The sequence below is a fragment of the Ictidomys tridecemlineatus genome, unplaced genomic scaffold (assembly GCF_052094955.1).
Source record: "Ictidomys tridecemlineatus isolate mIctTri1 unplaced genomic scaffold, mIctTri1.hap1 Scaffold_145, whole genome shotgun sequence".
Taxonomy (NCBI): Eukaryota; Metazoa; Chordata; class Mammalia; order Rodentia; family Sciuridae; genus Ictidomys; species Ictidomys tridecemlineatus.
In genome coordinates, this window is record NW_027521284.1 from 269236 (window position 1) to 289053 (window position 19818).

Genomic DNA, 19818 nt, shown 5'->3' on the forward strand with positions numbered 1-19818 from the left:
GAGAAATTGATGTGGAGTCAAGGTTGAGTGAGGCCTTATACTTATGACAAAATAATCAATGAGCTATGTTTTATAGTCTCATTTTCTGAGGATCAAGTAGTAAGAGGTAAACTGAGAAGATTGTCTATAAAGATTACATTTCTTATCAATAAATGTTGACTTTTTAGCTACAATAGGGTAAAAGCTTCTTATACACAGAATCCATACAAAAATCATATTGAATATTACTCACAATTTTATTAACATTACATATAATTCATGAAGAACTGAGTTTGCAGCAACATATGCCTATGAACAAGGTCTGGGGACATTGTACACTCTCCAATATAGACATATTTATACCAATTTAATTATACATGAAACTACACTAAATGAGAAGAAAAATCAATTGGATCAACACATAACAATATAGAAATAAAAACTTGTAAATACTTAAGCAAGAGGATGACCTGTGGTTTCCAAATGCTAGGAAAAAGTGGACATATAATCAGTTAAAGGTAATTAAAGAAAGATAAGTTACCCACTTGGAGCTACAACAGCATTTGAAAGAAAAAGAGTCACAAAGTAAGCAAAATTATTCACTTCCATTTATATGCTTTGTAATATTTTCCAAAAGCTTTCTGCATATTTTATTGCAGTCAAATTGGGAAACAATCCAGAAAGTTAAAAAAGACTAGTATTGCTCCTCTGGTTTTAAAAGCAAGAAAAGGAATAGAGAGAGATTTATTGAGCTAGAAAAATTTACTAGTTCGAGTTAGAAAAAGAACTGAGATTACCAGAGTCTAAGTATAATGTATTTCAGCCATCCTTGGCAGCACAGGGCATTTTTGCTTAACAAAGAATTTGTTCACATATGTACGCTTAAAAAACATTGCTGTTTTTAGTCAGTCTTTTTCATTAATAACAATGATGTACCTTTCAACAGTTTCCAGTGACAAAAATACACAATTTCTGGAATCTTTTAGTTCATCCTCCATATATTCTGCCACAATATTCACCAGTACAAGATAATATAAACCTTTTGGCAGCCCCATCAAGGCATTCACTTCTATTAATTTTAAGGCCAAACATATTCTGCATAGAAAAGTATGATACATGGAACAACATAATTTTACTTAGTAAAAATATTTTTTTCATGAAAAATATATCCCAACTGCTTTGTCTTGGGATTACATTAGAAAAATATGAGGTAATTACACTGTGTATTATAACCTTAGGCTATGAGCCTTAAAATTACCTTAAAATACAAAAAAAAAAACCCTAATGTTTATTTTTATTTTTTATTGGTTATTCAAAACATTACAAAACTCTTAACATATCATATTTCAAAATTCGATTCAAGTGGGTTATGAACTCCCATTTTTACCCAAATACAGATTGCAGAATCACATCAATTACACATCCACATTTTTACATAATGCCATATTAGTAACTGTTGTATTATTCTACCTTATTTTTAAATAATTTTTTTATATTTCAAATATTCAAATTTCATAGCAATCAATGATACAAAAACATGAGAAAAACAACTGCAGTTTGATGTCTCATCATGACATTTCCATACCTGCTGTAGATTGCCTGTGGCTTCCACTTTTTAATTAAAAAAAATGATTTTCCATACAATTTGTGTGAAGTGGAGGACAAAATCTCCTGCATTGTTTTTGTGGGCAAACCATCATACTTGAAACAACTGAACCCCAAATCAAAATATGTTTACTCTACATTCTAATTATATCAGTTCTTAACTCACCTAGCATAAAACAAATACACTTTTTTCTGGTTGAATATCTTGAGCTCAAAGATATGTTACTTGGCAGCTAAAAAAAAAGTATGACTTAAATGAAGAGATCTTTTTTGCATTAGGCAAAGTGCACTTTTTGTATTTGATTTTTCTGCCTGTGAAGATCTACATTTTTTTCCTACAATGGTATTATGATTGATGGTGACTTGTGTGATTACAGGAAGCTTAAAATGTGTGTTTGAGTCTTTTCACTGGTAAAAATACTATAGTTTGTACTCTAATAGGAGACTCAAAATGGTGCTAGAAAAACCTATTTTTTAATCTGCCTCTTTATTCATGGTTTTCTAATGGTTTTGATCTAGTCAGTTCAGACCATTTCTGATTAATGGGTGCCATCAAGATATAAATTCTCTCTATAATCATTAGCAATGAGACAATTCTTTCCATTAAAAATAAAAACATTCTCATAGAGTCTTTGCTATATTCTAAGAAACCATTCTTGCTTTTGCTTTACTAAACAAAATAAATTCGACATATTTGAGTCCCAAAGTAAATGGCAATACATTAACCTAAGAACCATGAGGAATATAAGAAATACAAGATATCACCTTTGAAATATAAAAACAAATAAGAATCATAAATGCTAAGCCATAACCATATGAACTATACCAGAGCTTTTAAAATGTAAACTTAGATGTTCTACTCACTCTCATAGTAAGATGTCTTATACTCAAAGATATTTAATCACTCACTAAAGGTCACTCAGTGAATGCATAATAGTTTTTATTCTAAAGCTTTTACATAATTTTTTGATAATATGTTGCAAAGTCTCACCTGTCTTCTTTAGCAATGAGACACAGGTTGTTTTAATCTGTTTTATAATGTTACATAAAAATACCAGAAACAGTCCAATGTATAAAAAGAGATATAAATGCCTAAAAATATTTTCTGAGAGGCTGGGGTGTGGCTCAGTAGTAGAGTGCTCACCTGTCACATGAAAGAATCTGGGTTCAATTATCAGCACCACATAAAAATGAAAAATAAATAAAATAAAGGTATTGTGTCCAACTACAACTTATAAATAAATAAAAATATCTTTTGAGTACATAGTTCTGAAGATTTAAGTGCACTGTACCAGAATCTTCTCAGCTCCTGTGACAGCTCCTTCACCTGCATTACACATAAATAACATAAATACATAATAAATTATTACATATAAATAACATAATGAATAGTATTGTTTTTTCATATGTACTCTCTGATGCATCTCAAATATATTTGCATACCCCAAGACCTTAGCAGTTTTCTGTATACATTTTTCATTAGAGAAACAGTAGTTACTTCTGAAATCTATATTGCTCTTTTCAAATAAGGTCTTGCAGTTTTTTTTAAAAAAAGTATCTGAAATAATTGTAATGAACTTATTTCTAATTAGCACATAGTAAGTGCCTGATAAATATTTGTGAAAAGGATGAAGAAATAATAAAAGCATTTATATAATCTGTACAATAGGGTATATGGTATTTCATGGTTTTAGCTACAACTTATTGAATATTATAACAATCTTGCTATGAGAGTAAGATGTGGGTATGATGAACTAATAATAAATAAAAATTGCATGCTGAATTGTTAGTTATTCACCAAACAATTTTTTTTTCAAAAACAGACACTCTGATGTGTGGTTTTTGTCAACTATTATATTCATAGTAAGTGAATAATTGGAACTACTTACTTGCTTACGGTGACTATCATTCATTGTTAAAAAACCTTTAGCAATACAAAATTTTAATACTATATGTACCATTGTGATATAATGGAATTTTGATAAAATGTACATTAATAATGCTAAAGTCTTTCATTGAGTTTTATATCAGTTTTTTTAAATCAACTTACTATATGTGATTTCCTCAATTCAAAGTGTCTTATGTTTTAAGAAACTGTATGGACAATGCAAATTAAAGTTAACATACTAATATCAAGAGAAGAAGCACCACAGAACAGATGAAAACAAAGAATTGGGAGATTCCACCATTATAGACATAATTTTCTCAACATCTTTTCAATGTACCTAACCCACTATTGATACCAAAATTAATGATTAAACTCTTGTAATGCTGATTGTGTATGATGCTATTATATAAAATGAAAACAAGCAAATGTGTCAGAGATGCATTTTACAACATTAGTTGAAAATACAATTGATTGATCAGTATCTCACTGACCTCAGCAAATACATTCTCAGTGTGCAAGAGAAGTGGGTAAAAATAAAAAAAAAATCAAGTAAAATTTATGTAGGAATAACAACTAGTTTTTCATAAGGAAAATGTTAATGTCTTTTTGAAACAACATGACAATAAACTGTGTCCTATCACATAAAGGAAAGCAACAATTCTGGTAAAGTTCTTCATTTTATTCTTTAAATATGCCAAGTATTCTTTGGCAAACTTCCACATACATTGTTTTAATTTCACAGGTGTAAATTATATCTGGTTTTCTCTAAATTGCTACTTATTTAATATAAATTTGTTGAGAAATTATTTCTGCATGTGCTCATAGTGAAATATAGTGAGGAATGGAAGTCATTTAAAGCTCTATGAATTGCGATCCCAGAATGCTGGGAGAAAACTGTATATAATCATGAGAAACATATTGAGTACTATGAATTTGTTTCAGATATTTATTTCCCTTATTATCCACTTTTCACATAAACTAGTGCTTTTAAATGAAGCTGACTATTAAATATTATAGAAAAGGCCATCAGAGTAACCAGAAGAAGAAATTTAAAAGAGAAACAATCAAATCATAACCATCTGGTTGAAACAAGAACTGGCAAACTGTTGGATCTTAGCTTTTGACTTTACTGAATTTTCTCCTGTCATTTTTTTATTATGACTAAGAGAAAGGTACTTCTATTAAAACCATGACCAGAACAATTTATAGCAATTTGTTTTTCTAAAACATGGATAAAATTGATGTGCTAACTCAGGATAGAATCTAATGAGTAAATCTTGTTATGGTAAGAAAAAAAAGTATAACTACTCAACATGAATATTGGCCTTTTCAAGAAAAGAATATTAGGGTCAAAACCAATTTGGTTAGATAGTATTGAATATTTTATATCAAAGAAAAGGCAGAAACATTTAAAATAATTTTGATTGTTAGATGCATGTAAAAAAAAAAAAAAAAAGTAGTGTCCAGGCCTGATTTGGTGGTACATTCCTGTAATCCCAAATATCATAGAGGTTGAGGCAGAAAGATCACAACTTCAAGGCCAGCCTTGGTAACTAAGTGAGACCAGGTCTCAAAATAAAACATCAAAGAATTTTATATATATATATGAGTGATAAAGCACACCGAGTTAAATCCCCAGTGCTATATAAAACAGTAGTTTTCAAAATTTACACCCAAACCAGCAGCCTACACTCTATCTGCAAGTATATAATGATTTGAAAGGAAACTAAATTTAGCCATACCTACTACTAGTTGTCTGATTATATTGAACATAATCTTGAAATATATACATAGAAGTCCCTTCACAATGTTTTAGGTGTTCCCATTATTTTTTCTAATTGCAATGAGAAAGGGAGAAAAACCAATTTAACTTATGGGGCCACTTTTTTTTTCAGGCCTAATGAATCAAATATTAAAAGAATTTAGCATTTAATTGATTATCATCTATGATATGTGTTCTGTGATTTCTTGCTTAATCTACATTGGAAACTTTATTATTTCTGAGTATCAGCATCTGTACAGGCCACAACACCCCACTCTATTTTTTAATAGTTACAAGTCCCTGTGTTCATGCTTCCTAAGTTAGTTATTCTCTTTTAAAAATAATTATGTGTTGCATTCTTTGTCTACAGAAAATTTATGAAGGTTATAAACCTGTAAGCATTTTCACAACTTTGACTTTAAGATAGTTTTCATCACAAAACACACACCAGAAGTAAGAATGATTTATCTCTCTAATTTATTCACCTTTCTGACATCCAATATCAGGACATGAATGCTGCTCATTGAGGGATGTTCTTACCATCAAGAACAATCAATACTACTTTCTTCTGTCCCATTAAATTTTACAAATTTAACAAATTTTACAAATTTTTATTTCATATACAGAACTTGGCTTTCCATTATTTGTGTTTAGTGCATTTTTACTTTTTTTTTCATCACTTTGTATTTCCTGTATTTTCTAATATTCAATTTTTTGTGGTGAGAAAAATAAATCACTAGAATCTTCTAAATTTTCTACATTCAATCACTTGACTACTCACTAGCTAATATTTCTATTAAACCATCATTTTAAAGGTAGGACTGAGGTATGTTAATAAAACCATTTTCAAGGTATACTGCAGAATCAGCATAACTTTCTTGAGCTCTGCAGTTAGAGGCACTGTTTCTATCCACAAACTTTGCTCTCTTTTTAAAAAAATTTTCTTCTATATTGAACAACTCTCTTTGAAATGAGGCATGGAAAATAGTTTTTTAGATTTTTATTATTTATGAAAATATTTTTATTTATCATTGATGGACAATCTGCTTCATTTTAGAATACCAGGTTGAATACTATTTTTCCTGTAAATCTTGAGGTTATTCTGAATTTATCATCTATAATCCGTAATTAAGGATAAATACTTGGGTTTTATTCTTGTTTTCTTGAAGCTGACCATATTTTTTCACTTCAGGATATTTTCTTTTTTTAAGCATAGCTACTTGAGAAAATATGGAAATATATTTAGCATATTTAAATTTTATTTTCTTAATTATAGCATTCAATCAAAATAAAATATTTCCAGACATAATTTTCTTTTCAGTATATACATGTAGGAAAATGGATAAAATATGGAAAATAATATATCTGTTTTTCAGACACCAAAAACTGGCATAGTAGGTGAGTGAAACCATAAGCAATAAGTGCAGACTGGTTAGGTGAACTATAACTTTCTTTTAAAAATGTTTCTTAATAAGTGCATTTTGATAGAAAAAGTAACAGAATACAACAGTTACTAATATGGCACTATGTAAAAATGTGGTTGTGTAACCGATGTGATTCTGCAATCTGTATTTGGGGTAAAAATGGGAGTTCATAACCCACTTGAATCTAATGTATGAAAGATGATACGTCATGAGCTTTGTAATGTTTTGAACAACCAATAAAAAAAGAATTTAAAAAAGTGCATTTTGATAAAATGCTGTTGAAACTTATGGGTAAAGGAGAAGTATAAATAATCAAAGTACACCACTGTAAGAAATATTTGAGGTCTGGCACCTGAGAGCAGACTGTGGGGGAAACTTCATGTTATGATAGGAAAGAATCCCCCACTTTCCCTTCACCTTCTCACCCACTTAACCTCACCGGAAACCACCAAGATGCCCAGAATAAAAGGTTTCAAGTTCAATAGTCACACTCTTTCCAACTACAAAAAGCAGTTACAATTCAACTGAACAAAGAAGCTAATGTGCAAAGTTAAGGGGATCAGAGACATCATATAAAAAGTTAGGTTAAAGATAATTCTGGTTTTTTTTTTGTGTGTGTGTGTGTGTGTTTTGTTTTTTTCCAAGGGTGTGGCTATTCCTTGGTCACCTGAAGTCAGCAAAGAAACTGTTATTTTGGTGAAGTGTTAGTGGGTGACCCACATTAAAAACAAATGTTAAAAAATTTTTAAAAAGCCTAATTACCAAAAAAAAGTTGCTACTTTTTCCCTCTATGTTTTGCTTTTTAAAGTATCTTTTTTTAAAAAAAAATATTTTTTTTTCGTTTTAGGTGGACACAATATCTTTTTTTAAAAAAAAATTTTGTATGGTACTGAGAATCGAACTCAGTGCTTCATGCATGCTAGGCAAGCACGCTACTACTTGAGCCATATCCCCAGCCCTAAAGTATCTTTTTTATAAGTTTTGATTTTTATTTTTAGTCCTGAAAAGTAGACAGTAAAACAGCTTATCAAAGAATTTACAGCCAACTGCACAAGAGTCTGGGAAGGTGAGAGGTTGTAGCAGGGCTGGGAGGAGCAGACCAGAAGTCTAAGGAGAAGATTTCCCTTAGTTACTGGAAGACAAATATAACTTAAAAAAGACAAAAATCAATAAGTGTTTGTAAACCAGGAAATGACACAGATTATCAAGTTAGTATCAGTTATAAAGAAATTATATAATCAAGAAAATAGAGAAATCATGAACAGGATTAGAAAAATAATAGGTGTAAATTTTATTTTTAGAAGCTTATTGGTGATACTTAAAAAATAAAGATGAATTTTATGTTTTGATTTTAAATGGAAGGCAGAGAGATATGCAAGTCATATAGTACTTAACAAACCTTACTTCAGTTACAAAAGTATAACCAATTGATAACTTCTACTTATTTTTCTCTCTATCTTCTTTGGCATTTCACCTGAGGCCACAGAGTGACCAATAAATAAGCAAATAACTAACAAATAAGATAGTCACTGAAGTTACACTCTTTTTCAGAAAACTCCAATCAACTTCACCTATTCATTTCTTTCTTTGGGAAAAGGTCCCTTTTGTGAATCAGATAGAAGAGAAAATTGGACAACCTCTATCAAAACATTACTAGAAATAAATATGAGTTATCTTCATTTAGAAATAAAGTGAAATACAATAACACCACTGTAAAGTATCTTTCAGGATTACCCTTGAAAAATAAAAAATGAAAAAAAAAACTCTTTCTAAAGAGCAGAATACTTGGCAGCACACTTCATCCTTAATTTCACGTGGAAAAAGAAGTTACCTCAGGTAAGAAGGTACATAAGAAGGTACATAAAATAATAGGAAGAAATCAAGACTTGCTCAAGCATGAAGAAGAAACTTTTGAACACTATAAAATTTGGGGGGCACAGTAATAAGGATGGATCTCTGAGAGAGACAATGCAGTGTAAATATCATGGGATTTCATGCTATCACATACCAAAGCACATACATCATGGACATTGTACAAGACAACCAAGTTGACAACTGGACTTGGCTAATTGTTTTTATCCAGCCTCTGATGGTGCACAGGATGAACGAGGACTGAGTACCATAGTGGTTTCCAGTCACTGTATTTTATCTATCAAATGCTTCTTCCAAATATCTAGCTAGCTAAGAGGAGAGGTCTATCTCTAGGTTCTTGTTACAGCATCATTCTTTTCATAATTTTCTCATAATAAATTAACAAGTAGACGTCTTTTAACCCAGAAATAATTTTAACCAGAAAAACCCAAACATTTTTTTTTATTGTTGATCGTTTAAAACATTACATAGTTCTTAATATATCATATTTCACAGTTTGATTCAAGTGGGTTATGAACTCCCACAGATAACAAATTCTAAGCAAGTACCACTAATAAAGTGTCAATACATCATGCCTAAAATTGAATCAGACCACCCTTAACAAAAATAAAGATATTACTATTGGTCTATGATCATGGTATCCACTGTATTATCATCTAAAAAAGAAACAAAAATCTGCTGGCTGGTAGAAATCTGGAACAGATGGTGTTGCTAACACTTCTTAAATTTCACATCATTATATCAGGTTGTGCTACCAAGAGACACACTATATAGCTCCAGGAACCAGATTGTAAAAGTTTAAGAGTCTTAACTCACCATCACTCCTATTAATGCACTTGGCAATTCTATTTTCTTATGCCATGCCTCTGAATCCTCCACTTTTAGAAATCCTAATTATTTAAGAGGACACTTTTCCAACAGGATGTCTAACAAAATTCCAACTAAAAACTAAACTGTACCTGAGGAATCTAAGTTCTATGTACTAAGAAAACAGAAAGCAAGAGGAGAAATTACAATCCTAGCTAGGACAATTCACTCTCCTCACCAGAAGGACATTGATTTCATGTTGCAATGCTAAGCAAGTACCACTAATAAAATGGCAATACATCATGCCTAAAATTGAATCAGGCCACACTTAACAAAAATAAATATATTACTATTGGTCTATGACCATGGTATCCACTGTATCCAAATAAAAATTTATTGTATATTTGAAGATAAAAATCAGATGATTCAATTTGAAAACAGATGATCCAATTCTCTACTTTTTAGTATTCACTTTCCATACAAGAATTGTAAAAGGATCAGTGCAGTAGTTGTGTCTTGAGAAAATTATAGTGAGGAGCCTCAAATGATTTGGGGATAAGTATAGGGACCAAAAGAAGATGTTTAGTGGATCTAAAATGAACAGCAGAAGAGACACAAGATGACTATTAATTTGACATTCAGTCTACACAGCTGTCAAAACTGTAATTAATTGCACTGTTTTACATTCTTATAAGTTTTCTTCAGGAATAGAGTCTCACCAGTACCATTAACTAAGTACAGAACTTAGACTGAAAAGTGAGTTTTTGTGGTGTCACTATAGGGAACTATGCTTTATGGCACCATTAGGACTGAAGGATTCATTTCCCAGACAATTGCTGAAAGTAGTCTTTTCAAAATACTTTCATTAGTAGAAGATCATTTTTTTTCTGGCTATTACCATTTAAGGCTTCCTAAACTCAAGACTGTTTGAGACTCATGTAAATCACACTCCATGTATCAAGTAGGAAATATATGAGAGTGTAAGCAGATCCATAATTTCACTTTGAGTAAGCAGAAGCCTCCTTTGAGATTAGACTGCAACCCCAGATTCTGTGTGCCCAAATGTGCTTCCTTTCCTTTATTTCCATTGTGCTGATCTGAAGCACACTAACTTATGGACTTCCAAGGTGCCTAATCATGGTCTTAATCCACCTCCTGAGAAGCCCTAATTAGAACTCAAATGCATCCTTCATCTACTTCCAGACTTTCTGTTTTCCAGAAGGTCTTTAAAGTCTTTTTGTCACTGAAGATTACCTCCTCTTTTCATTGTGGATATTTATCTCATTTTATGCTTCTCTTTTACTGTTACTTTAATTCATTGTCAGTAAAATAGACTTGTATATTTGAAGATCCAGATCTCTAAATAAAATGGTTAGCTTAGTCCATGGGCTTATAATACACAATCAAAAATGTTCAATACATTTTAATATGAATTTAGATCCATGATAAAAATTGGATGAAATAAAATAGGCTTCATTAGGGTGTAATTCTGCACTACAAAATTTCATTGTTTTTCACAAAGGATAAGAATTTTGGAAGATAACATGACACCAAGAAAAAGAATCACTATCTTTATATATAGTTGGGCTTGAAATAGAATAATTATGTCACCAAAAATTGATGATATAAAATAAAACAAAAAGCTTTATAACCAAGTTCTGTTTATTTTTTACAAACATATTTGAAGCAAAAATACCAAATCCATGAATCTCCTCAAAATACTATACAGTGAATGGCATTACTATACAAATCATAAAATTTTTATGATATTATGTACATTTTCTAGACATAGATGTAGAAGTTAAATACACTAATATTATTTCTCAAGGCACATTTATTTTGAAGCACAGTTTCATAAATCTGCAATTAAATTTTACTTATTATACACAAATGAGTACCTCAAAAATGACCAAATACCTGGATATATTTCCGTTGACATATTTCTACTTCCTAGACAGTAAGGTCAGCCTTAATATATCTCCTCTCTTTTCAGTGACACAGAATTTTTAAATTTTAAGTAAACTACTCCTATAGGCTCAAAATTCACCATATAACTATGGTACTAATACAGTTAGTGGTGGATGGTATTCCAAGAAAAATTCTTAGTTCTTTTAAGAGAGTTTTTTGAAATTAAACACTATATCAACACATGATCCTTCAAACAAATTATGATAATGCATGCACAGCAATAAATTTAGAATAAAGACGGTATAGATATTTATTAGCTACAGGACTTTGAAAACACATGCTTTGGACCTAAAAGACAGTTATTTTACTTTGTAATTGCAGCACTTTTTATAGCGGTGTGAGGAGTTTTAGTTCTATGTTTTTGTTTTGTGATCTCATGTGCTTCATTTATTCTGATCTATTAATGTAATATATGCTTATATGAGTTATATGCCTCTTTCTGATTATAGAATATATTTTTAGAAACTCTTGGTAATCATTCAGTTTCTAAATTAGAGAGCAATTACCATGCAAGCTAGAAAATGCAAAGTGGCTTAAAGAACTCCTCAACCCAGAGTCCAGCCTTAGAGTTTTCACATAGTTGATGATCAATAAATTTATATGGTTCATAAAGTTAAGATATGTTTAATCTTAAAGTAAAGAAATAGGAAACCAGAGAGGTGCTTCTTCATAGATGTCAAGCTGTCATTACTGGGAAACCCAAGGAGTCCTAGAGTGCAGTCTGTCCCTCTGATTGATGTAGATATGTAAAATTCAATTCCTGCTTTTCTTCCCCACAACTTTGGCTTTCCTGTGTCATCTTGTTCTTTGTGTTTCAGTGACCAGAAAATGAGATAGGTTCACAATTATTTGTTCATGCTAAAGACAAAAAACAAACAAACAAGCAAAAAAAATAAAGAACTAAACAACAACTGAGTTTGTGAAAACATCAGAAATTTAAGTACATTGATCAGGGAAGGATGAGATTCCACTGACCTAAGTGTTCCTTTAAGAAAAATTAGATTCAGACATATCCATTGTGACAGAAATGGAAAAGGGCATATATGTATGTATATAGTCAAAATATATATACACACATGAAACTAATACATAAAGAACGAGTGAACACAAATATTCCTCCTCTAAACTTGGAAATTTTATTCCTGTGTATTTTTAATTCAGGAATGGAAAATTACTAGTACGTTAATTTGATTTTCAAAAATATTCAGTGTGCTTCCAAACCCTTATTTCATGATCCTCTCATTTGTCATTTCCTAACTGAAAGAGTACAGGATCAGGAAATTTTTAATCTTTTGAGTTAAATTGGATCCAAACTCTTTATGAGAAATATAAGTAGTTTATGGCATTGTGATATTGCCCTCTATGAAATGAAGTTTTGAACATAGAATATTATTTCATTCTAAAAATTTAAAAACTTATGATTACTCAAATTATAGAATTCACATCAATAGTAGTTCTATTTTATTTTTTAATATTACAGAAGCAAGTTTATGAATAAAAATGCTAAATTACAGATGGAGATATGGCTCAGTGGTGGAGCACTTGCCTAGCATGTGTGAGGTCCTGGGTTTGATCCTCAGCACCACATGAAAATAAAATAAAATAAAAGTTTATAAAATATTAAGTTAAAACTCATGTCTTCTTTTATAATATGTATGCAAATAAGTAATTTTTTAAATCTCTAGATGACTTTCCATATGTAAGTTGTATCACTAGAACTCATTAAACTTAGAACAAATGAAAAATAAAAATTAATCATTATTACCTATTAAAAAAGGACTCATTTTAGGAGGATATAAAGAAGCAAACATTGTTAGAAGAAAATATCTTCAATGTACCATACAGAACACAGTCCTCTGTATTGAGTAAAACTGTTGGAACTGAAGTTTCTGTTCTGCATCTACAATAAACCTCACTAGTATACTAAAATTTCCTCTTTCCACAGCCTTTCCATAACCCAACTGCACACTACTTCTGAATCTAAGAATGCAGAGGCTCTTATCCAGATGGATGAGGCAAAGGATGATGTGGTGCAGGTAATAGCCTACAGAGTTTCACATTTTAAGGAAAGACATCTTTAAGTTCTGTCTCTGCAGGCCTATAATATTATTGTCTAGAGAAATATGACAAAAATCTCCTTGGAAAACACAGAACTGTGACTTTCCCAGTGTCACACGTAAGCTGTCTCTTAATTTTACTTCTTGTTTATTGGATAACAGCAATCCTGGGAGAGCTGGTCTCCAAACTTTTTTTCTGAACATATTTGGAAAGGCATCTCAATTGGAATCATGTCCAAACAAAATTGCTATTACTCTGATAATAAGATCAAATTAGTCCAGTCCAATTAAACAATTTACAATGCTGCAACTTTGGGGTGAGGGATTTCTGGCACCTCCCATGTTAACACCATGGCTCTGAGGGTCCTCTCTCTATCATGTGTGATAGGCTCCTCTTCCCTAACTTTTTCTCACATGAAGCACCTGGTTTCTGGGTAGTGTTGTTCCTGCAGGCCACCATTTCTAAACTGGAATTTTTGTGATTCAGGCTCTGTGTAAAATATTAAAATTAATCTGAAATTTCAGAAGAAGAAGAAGAAAAAGAAGAAAAAGAAGAAAAAGAAGAAGAAGAAGAAGAAGAAGAAGAAGAAGAAGAAGAAGAAGAAGAAGAAGAAGAAGAAGAAGAAGAAGAAGAAGAAGAACTACTGAAGGCCACAGGCTGAGGAGATCACAGGAATATTGAACATGGAGCTGAGTCAGAGCCCATGCTTAAAGGCAACCCTAAAGAACCTGTGATGAGCCCTCATATTCACTAATGGAGGTAAAGGGGAGGCCTGTCCTTTCTCTGAGACAAACCATGTAATTTTGGTTAGTCTTGTCTGTATGATATATAAAGTTATATAAAGCATAAAAAATAAAATGGAGACTTGTGGTGTAGAATCAAAAGAAAGTACAATCATTTCAAACAGGTCACTAAAATTCCAGTGTTGGAGTCAGAAGATACTGCTTTATCACAACCATTGTCAATGTGTGAAGAGTTAATAAAGTATCATAAAAATGAAAAAAAAAGATATTTTGAGAGAGATTTAGAAATTTGAATTAAATGGTAATAAAATAAAATAGAAACTGTAACATCTACATGTAATTTTCAACATGGTTGAATTTAAAGCAGTTTGAAAGCTGCAGAAAAAATTTATAAGAAATGCCAAAGCATTATACCTCCAAAGCCATATGCAAGAGAAATATAAAATACAAGAAGGGCATAAACAGTTGAACAACCATATGTGTGATAAGGCAAGGCTCATGTGGGAAGGAGAAAGCCCCGGGCTTCATGTGCCATGGAAAAGTTTATCCCCTAGACCAGCCTTCATCCTGGCCCAGCCACTCCTCTGCCTTTGCTGAAGTGGGTTGTACCCTATTTCCTTGCATGACATTGTCCATTGATCACCGAGGTACCACCTGGAATTTTCTCCTCTATGTACACTTATTCCCTGGGAGTATTGTGGCGTGAGTTGTGGAAGAGGGGTTGGGTTGTGTCCCCCCCCCAACTTCATGGAGTCTTCTTTTCTTTGGAGTCACAGAAAGCTCTTTGGAGAGCTACAGAAGTACAGACACACACCTAGTTTTCCTGTGGACTCGATGCACAACATTGAGCAGGTGAATTCAATCTCTTTGTCTAAGTTTCCATGATTTTTAATAGAAAAGTGATTGCATCCCAAATTGTGAGCATTAGAGTCAATTACCCTGAAACCTGAACTTTAGCTCCAGTCAATGAAACAAAAATTTCTCAAGAATACTATCAAGCATTAAATCTATGAAGCTTGCAGGGAGGTCCCTAGATGTTACGACTAGTATAAAATAAATGTTAATGAATCAAGGTCTTGAGTACATATCATACATTTGTTTTCTGGCTTTTATATATTTATAGCAGCTTGAATAGTTTTTTTTTCCTTTGGTACTTGGAATTGAACTCAGGGGCACATAACCACTGAGTCATATCCCCAGTCCTATTTTGTATTTTTATTTATAGACAGTGTCTCTCTGAGTTGCTTAGCAGACATGTGCCACCTCTCTCAGCTTGAATAGATCTTTAGTTTCTCTACTATTTATTTATCTTTAAGATGGGGCTAATGCCACTTGCTTCCCAAGACTATAGTGAGAATTAAATTAAGTCATAGATAGTTAGCACTTAGTGCCTAATGAGTGCTCCATAAGTTAGGGTAATGACAGGCCTTTGTATTTTTGCTTTGTAGCCCCCCAGCATTAGCTCTTTTGGCAAAGCCTTGAACAACTTAGCAAAGCCCTTTTTCAAAAAAAATACAAAAATAAGACTGTTGATGGGGATGTTTCTCAATGGTGAAGCATACTGAATTTCAATCACTGGTACCAAAAATTTCATTTAATTTAGGTCATTGTAATTATTTTATTAGTATGTTCATTTATGACCTCTACATATATGGGCCTAACATCATTGACCAGTCTCATTTCTCAGTATCTGAATCATCTCTCTTATCCTTTCTTCCATCAGTCTAAACTCAACTTACCTTTCTCCAATTTTTTTGAGATCCACTTCTTTTTGTCTCCATTTTTCTTTTACATTTCACATATGAGAGAAAAGACTTGATAATTGACTTTCTGCATCTGATTTATTTCATTTAATTTGATGTTCTCCAGATTCATTCATTTCCCACAAATTATATAATTCCATTCTTGTTTATGGCTGAGTAGAATGAGTAAACTTTTGAAAAAATGTGTGGATGCTATTTTCTGGGGATGTCACCTGCCAGCACACAGGACCTTCAGTGTCCAAGCTCAGCCTGCCATTGTGTGAACCAGGGAATGAAGATGCAGGAAGCAAAAGGTCAATTTGAGGTCTTCCAATCTGTGGCTTTGACTACTTGTACATGTACAAACCAGCCTGGTAACTTCCAGAGTGTCCTTTATTGTCTGCATTGATGACTAACCTGTCTTAGTGGTCTGTTTTCAGTACAGTTTTGTTCTCAAGAAGAGAGAGTCAATGTGAAGGTAAAATCTCCTGATTCTCCAAGTGTCAGATGTAGGATTTGGCTCCTTCTCTCAATTCTTTCCCTTATGTCTATTCATGAAACTGCCTTTATCCACTTTACATTAGTCCTCTCCTCATGTGGCACCTTAGTATTCATTCTGTCCTGAGCTCTGGTTGGGGGTAGGGAATCTAGAGTCAGAGCAGACCTGGGCCCACTGGCCACATGAACTTAATTATTATATTTATTTTATTTTTTATTTTTCAAGGATTCATATTTCCCATGTTGTGAAGTGGGGTTGATAGCTAGTTATGGTAACACTTAATGACATCAGGAGCAATTGATGACCATGTTCTGGACAATTGTTTTTGAGAATTTTATCCCTGACCTTTTCCCTGGCAATAAAAACTCCATGAGTTGAAGCCATGTTTACACCCATGTTGCAGGACAGGAATGCTCAGCTGTGTCGAGTTAACTTGCTTAATGCCACACAGCTAGCAAATGGCAGCTTCATTGTTGCTGTGGGAACAGAGGAAAAAATGCACAGATGAGCATGGTAAAGTGTTGTCACATAATGATCAGGTAATAGAGCAGGAAAATGATGTACAGGTGCAATGGGAGGCCTGGCTCTAACCAGGATACAGGCAGGGCCCCTGAGGAGGTGAGAGCAGAGTCCAGAGTGCAAGGTAGAAGGAGGCTTCATTTCTATCTTAAAGAGGTAGCTCAGAGAGTTACACAACAGGAGGCCTGCGCCTGCCTTTCAGGGATGGGACCAGGTTGGTGGTTCCCAAATTTAACATGTAGGAATGCAGAAGATGAGGACTGGGCTTGGTGAAAAGCCCCAAGTTCCTTGCTGTTGTATGTGCATGTACATAGGAACATACATGGTGGGATGCCCAGAGAGTTGATAACATATATAAAATTCAGGGAAGAGTTCATATTGAAGGAACAATTGAAAAGACAGAATTATCACTTTAAATATATTTTAGTCTGTTTGGACTACTCTAAGGGAATACTAGAAACATATACCTTACAAGCAAAAAAAAAATTGTTGACTTCTGAAAGCTCAGATGTCCAAAATAAAGTTTCCAACAGGTTTATTGACTATTGAGAACCTGCGTTTTCATAGACAGCTCTAATTTGAAGGTTTGTGTCCCCTTGGGTACCTTGGTTGAACTCCTCTCCATTAAGGTGATGGTATTAGAAGGTGAGTCTTTGGGGAGGTGTTGAGGTCCTGAGTCTGAAGACTTCATCAGTGGAATTAATGCTCTAATGAACAGTGCTACAGGCTAGCTGGCTTCTTCCACCACATGATGACACAGCCAGAAGCTTCTACCCATTAGAAATGTCCTTTCCAAACACTGAATTGCCTTGTGCCTTGATCTTACACACTGTGAAAAATGAGTGTCTGTGGCTTATAAACCACCCAGTCTACCATAGATTATTATAGCAGCGTGATGAGAGAAAGGAAGTACACCATCTCTGTCCTCACAGGATAAATTGAGAAGTTTCTTTGCAGCTTTCTTTTAATAAATGACAATAATTCTATTTCATGACTTAATAACCTGCAGGACCCCACCTTTGTCTGCCTAGGCTCATGATAATCTACCACAACATTAAAATACATACTCACACAGGATCTAGGACTGGTCATTTTTCCCCATGTGTGTATAGCCAAGCTTCTGAAACCTGGGCTTGAAAGTAACCGTCAAGTCCTCTCTGTGTTCTTGACATCAAACTTTCAAAGAATTCTTCAGTATATGTTATTAGCCATATCTATGTATTCACCAGGCTGCTCACACTAGGTAAGAAGTGACCCCTGCCCTTGTAAACTCCAGTCTAATGGAGAAAGAATAAAACCCATGTTGTTCCTTGCTGTGCTGACAATAAATATTGCATGTAAATCCTGTGTTCCTTTATTGCTGATTACTGATCAGTAAATTTTACATCACAGCAAGCATTGCTACTTTAGGTATACATTTTGTTCGCATTGAATAAAAGATTCTGGAAATCATGCAAGGTTAGAAATTAATTAGTCACAGAATAGTATGGTTAATGTTTTGGTTGTCAGACTCTTAACTGTGTATTGGGATTGATTTTTGTCCTTTGATTTAACTGTTTTTTTTAAATATTTTGGGCACTTTTTATTTTCAAAAAACAATTGTTAATATATAAACATTTCATTCTCTCAAAAAATTCTACAACTATACAGCTGTTTGCTCCATTATTTGCATAGGAAATGACCACAATACAAAAAGAAGAGGGAAAAAGAAGCAAAACAGCAACTTATTTATGCTTTTCATGTAGGTATGTCTCTATGTATAAACATTTTGAAGCCTCTTACAAAATTATTTACACCGTTTGTCATCTATTTACATGTTAAGAACAACTTTTCTAACAAACAAAACTATAACTTATCAAGTTATGAAAATTGTCTTCTAAAAAAACTTACTATATTACCACAAAATAAATAAAGATAAACAATATTTTTAAAACAAAATTAAAATTTCATTTCATTTAAGACCCCTTTTGGCATTTTGCTTATTATTCTGCCCTTTGGTTAACAGCATCAGCATCACATTACTACTTTATATTGCATATATGTAGCACTTGCTTCCTTAAGTTTTCAACATATCATTAATATTTAAAGGCGGACTCTGAGTCAGTATTAACAACTGATTAACTAAACTGCACTGTAATTTAGATAAAATTACTGTGTCTCACTGTATATTACATGCAAAATCCACATAAATTGTCATTTAACCAACAGTACTGCACGAGCAAACACCCTGGTATATGAAAACTGCATCCTAAATTCAATATTGCCATATGAAAACTACATTAAGTCCTTCCTTTAAAAAAATGATACTGTTTAGCTTATTTTAAGAGGTTCAACTTTAGTATATTTGTAACTATCTGTAAGCTCTTCCATTTATAATTCATAAAAAAATATTTTGTATTTAAACTAAACAATCCTATTTTAATCAGTGCATGAAATTTGCTTTTCCTAAAAGTTCATTTGAATGATTATTCCTTCCCCTCTAAGAAATGAATTTGGTAACGTTTTGAGAGGTATCTTATCACAAAATCTAACTGTAAATGTATTTAGGGTTATTTTCAAAAGAAGTTTGATTTTTCCCAAAAGAATCCTAAAAAAAAAAAAAAACTTGTAATAAACCTATAAAGCTGATTTGCATATTTACAAATTTTTGAATAGCAAATATAGGCAACTCATTAAAAACACACACACACACACATTTTTCAATGGCTATTTGTGAATTTCCAGGTACAGTACGTACCTCTAAGGGATCACTTATTAATGACAAAAAACGATGTCCGTCAAGTAAAATCTTGACATACAAGACATCCTTCTTCCCAGTACCTGCCAAGTGATTTGTTCACTAACCACTGTCATGTTAAACGATGGTGCCGAGGTAAAAACACTGCGCACCCCTCCTCCACCCCCACCCAGGCCAGATGTGGCTGCCTGTCATGAGATGAAATCTGCTTGAGT